Source organism: Dreissena polymorpha, chromosome 9, assembly GCF_020536995.1.
Source record: "Dreissena polymorpha isolate Duluth1 chromosome 9, UMN_Dpol_1.0, whole genome shotgun sequence".
Lineage (NCBI taxonomy): Eukaryota > Metazoa > Mollusca > Bivalvia > Myida > Dreissenidae > Dreissena > Dreissena polymorpha.
The window spans coordinates 4,499,078-4,504,023 of record NC_068363.1 but is presented as its reverse complement, the minus strand read 5'-3'; positions in this window follow the sequence as shown (position 1 = coordinate 4,504,023).

The following is a 4,946-nucleotide window of genomic DNA, read 5'->3' as shown; positions in this document are numbered from 1 at the left end:
CTGTTCCCGTGTTGTATTGTGTTATAGGTTCATAGTTTAGCAAAGGGTTTAAGGAAGGAGTTGTCTGTACATATTGTATGCTTAGAAAAATGTCAATTTAGTATTGGTCATAATTGTTGGGTCATAAATTAGTTATGGGTTAATTTTTGTAGCCTTAGTAAATTCTGGGGAATCACGTGTTAATGAATATGAATTCTATACCGCATATAAATACTTAGTATAATATATATATAATATATGTATTGCCATATTTGAAAATGATATTTTATGTATGAAGCATAACTTACAATCGTTTATTAAAGAATAATTGTATGTGTTGAATATTGTCATTCCATAATATACATAAACTTATATATTACTAATCAAATTGTCTTCTTTTAATCTTTAAAATTAGCCGCGTTCTGGAAAAACTGGGCTTAATGCATTAACTCGCAGGCTAATCTTGTATACCGTTGAATGTCTTCACTGAATTGTGGTTTAGCAGAGACCTCGTTTAAACGAACAATTCCATACAATCATAGTGCCGTCCCTGATTGACCGGTGCGGACTGCTCCTGCACTATACACACTCCCCCGCATCCATACAATCATAGTGCCGTCCCTGATTGACCGGTGCGGACTGCTCCTGCACTATACACACTCCCCCGCATCCATACAATCATAGTGCCGTCCCTGATTGACCGGTGCGGACTGCTCCTGCACTATACACACTCCCCCGCATCCATACAATCATAGTGCCGTCCCTGATTGACCGGTGCGGACTGCTCCTGCACTATACACACTCCCCCGCATCCATACAATCATAGTGCCGTCCCTGATTGACCGGTGCGGACTGCTCCTGCACTATACACACTCCCCCTTCCTGTTCGAAGAAGTCGGCATATATAGAGCCTGCACTGCATGTCTTTTCGTTCTGCCGAGTGTCCGGATAACCGTCCGAAAATTCCTGTCTCTGCAAAAAAATTGCCATATATTGATTGATTTTAAAATTGCTTTGCATATTGAAAACCATCATAAGACGGGTTGTAGCGTGTAAAACGCATCTACGCTCCTTAAGTCAAGATCAATATCATGTTTAGAGGTCAAAAGTCAAATATGGCCATTTTACAGTCTGAAAATTCATACCCACCATATCTTTGCTTATATATATAAGCACAAATGTTCTACATCATAACACGACGGGTCACACTTTGAGGTCAAAGATCGAATTCGGTCATTAAACACTTTGTCCGGACTGTAACTCTGTCATTCCTCATGCCATATTGAAATAACCCAACACAAAGAACCACCATCAGGAGACATAGTGTTCCTACCTAAAAGGTCAATTATACTTTTAGAGCTCAAGCGTCAAATTCAACCATAAAAGGTTGTAGCTTGTCCTTGACAAAGAGAAAAGTTGAGTGGGTGGGATCTCGTGCAAATTACTTTTTGTCGGACGTTTTGCTTATTTGTTTCAATTAAAATTTCATTTTGTAATATATTATGCTTGATTTACTTAATGAATATGATATTTTAGAGTCCGGCAGAAAATGACATATACCCGACATTGAGTTGTATGGTAAATGTTAAAGTGTTTTTTTGTTTGGGAACATGTTACTGATGAAGAATCCTAATTATGTCGGGCTGGTATCTTTGTGGGTTTTGAGAAATCCAAGGTGGCTTCAAAGATTGCCACCGTTTTCAGCAATTTAACATATGTCGATATATTACCATCACTTAATCAATCATTTTGGATCTTTTCAGCCTAAAAAAGAATAATGTTATGATGGTCAATGTTTTGGAAGTGATTTAATCGAAATCAAATTCTAGATTATACGCAAGATGTCTGCCAATGTGGACGCTGATGCAAATATTTGCATTTAAGATTCAATTCCACCACATTTAATCGGAATTGCATACTATAAAAACTGAACAAACTGTAAATCTGATTGGCATTTTATAAAGATAATTCAATATTATTCAATACAATCCCTTAAATGTATTATTTTACCAATACACGAAGAGATTACAGACAAGGAAACTAAAAAACCATAATTTACATACAAATTTACTGCATAATACACTATAATACACTAGATGCACACATCAAGCACACAAATTCGTTGAGCACAAATGATTGACACCCGTTTGATTTACATCGGGCAAGATTAGATTACACACAAAACTAATTATAATGTTTCATTATGTTCCTAACACTTTACAAAAAAAATACCCAAGTTACTTCCCTTTGATAAGTGGAGCGTATTTAAAGATAAGTTATTTCCCTTGTTGCTTTCACTATTATTTTCCGTCAAAATATGTTTTAGTCAAAACAAGAAATATCTTTAAAAAAAGATATACGGCGTTGATTGTGGTCGATGTTTATGAACGATCAAAAGTTATCTCTATGAGATAAAAAGTAGCGGATGCCTTTTTTCTGCGCAGTTGTTAGCTACATCATAAGCAAATCAATTACGGGGTGTTGCGCCAGATTTCGTGGCTTATTTTGCTTTATGTGATATTATTACTCAGATATCTATATTTACAGAATTGAAAAACACAAGAAACATGAAAATAAACGAGTGCATATAGGTCAGCCGGCAATACTCGAATCTTATTTAATTGCATAATTATAGTATAGCGAATTATTGTGGTCATGCTTAATAAACTGGTCTAAATGGATAAATATTTCTAATTAATTTTATCAAAATTGGTCCTTATCATGCAAATTTTGAAACCATATTAAAAATCGATGATTGACATACCACAATAATATCGCCGAATATCTTTATTTAGTATCTTTCTGATCAAAACAGACTTCAAGTGCACAAAGTTTACGAGACGGCGTTTATATAAAGATTTCTGCAACTGACCGCAAACTGACCTTGATACCTTGCGGATTGAAAGCAATGCATTACAGTCACTACGTTATTGTCAGTAAGACACAATGATCGCAACCCCTTTTGCGAACTCCGGTGATGAACTGTATATAAACTCAGACTTTCACAAAATGACCGCGTATTGACCCGAAACCTCGCGGGTTGAAATGCAATGCAAGTAAGTACTAAATATGACAACATAGCCTTTAGTTAAACGCTTTTGCGCTGGTAATTCTCTGAAAATAAAAGGTGAACGCACAAACTGTATTTATGTCGAAAATTGATTGTAAAACTGTTCTATCTATTGGGCCTTTTCATTAGAGATAAAATTGTTTCATGCAGTAAAACAGTGTTACAAAGACGCGGATATGTTTCCAATGTTCTGGTGTTATACTCAAATCAGCCAATGGAATAAATGAAGTGTATTCATTCGTACCTAGCCGCGGGAAATTTTATTTGAGTATTATTGGACACTTACAAAGGTCAAGTCAGGGTGAAAAGCTGGCTTATTCAGCTTACGCCGAAAAACATATGGGTGAATGTTTCTTCAGCTTATTCAGCAAACGAAGTGTCAAAGGTAAGAAGGAACTGAGCGATTTCAAGGACCGGAAAAAGCACAGATTCCAGTAGAAATGGCACAAAAACAGGTTTTGCGACTGAAACTTCCGGGCAGAATGGTTGTGTCCGCGAATCATTAAAGCAAACTTTATTTCTTCAAGATAGTCATGTCCTTTATACAATTTATATAATACGCGGTTCTGACGAATGCAGGGGCATACAGTAAGACCCAAGACAAAAATAGATTATTTGCCATTTATATATATGAAACCTGAAGACCCACACAGTATTATCATCACGGTATGGTCAGAACTTCTTTGTCTTTACAGGTGGTCTACAACTATTTAGAGTTGCAGTCAATATTATGTGGGCATTCCCGTAGCAGTTTCAGGATATAATATTACGTCTCGGTGGTATGCACTTCCTAGTGAGGTTTGTGGGATCAGGGGGACGCTAATGGCAAATAGCAGGTTGAAAGAGCTGCTTCAGTTCACACTTGCTTGAGTTTGTAAACTCCTAAATGGGAAGAAATATCCATAGAATGTGCGGGCATTGCGAATAGTATCAAAGAAAGTGTTGCGCAAGGTATACACTGAAAATAATGTTCAGACATTTGATGATCTAGAGATGTATCTTAACCCTTTGCATGCTGGGAAATTTGTCGTCTGCTAAAATGTCGTCTGCAGAATTTCTAAATTTAGCATTTTCTTCGATTTTTTTTCAAAGAATACTATCAGAATAGCAAACAGTTTGGATCCAGATGAGACGCCACGTTCTGTGGCGTCTCATCTGGATCCAAACTGTTTGCAAAGGCCTTTAAAATTCGTTCTCGCACTGAAAGGGTTAACAACATAGCATCTGTCGGTCGTACGTCTAAATTGTGGGTTGAATAAGGTAGTATTTCTTTTGATGATGTATGTTCGAGCATAAAGAAAGTGTGATTGGCCGCTGCACTTGGCATCAGTTAAGCTCATGTTACCATACTTAAGTGGTCACTAATGAACAAAACAAAGAAGAAAAGCGGGAGAGGATTAATGCAGATGCTACGGATAAAGCAAGTATCGGAGAAAGTTGACAGAATATACTGATCTGTTGGATCTAGGCAAGTATCCACCCACTCAGTGAACATTATGAATGGAACAATAGCACCAACGTCTGCTAATGATGATCAAGCAATATATATTGGTAAAAGCCAAATTATTAAATTTGAAAACTCATTGCCGGACAACTTTTATGGCTCAATATCTAAATAGGTTGTAACGCATGTCAGTGTCTAGAAAACACATTAGGGTTTCAGAAACCTAAGTGTATAAAATCAATCTGAATTATTTAAGAGTGAATGGCTTAGACGCTATATCTAGGGAAATTGACATTAAACGTATACAAAACCATGAATTGGTTACAGTACATACTGCTATGTTTACATAAACAGAGGAACTCAGAATAGAACACCCAAATCAGTGCTAAATAATCAATTAAAAGAAGACGTGTCTGACCGGCACATTGAAAGCCCCAGATCTCATGTTCAGTA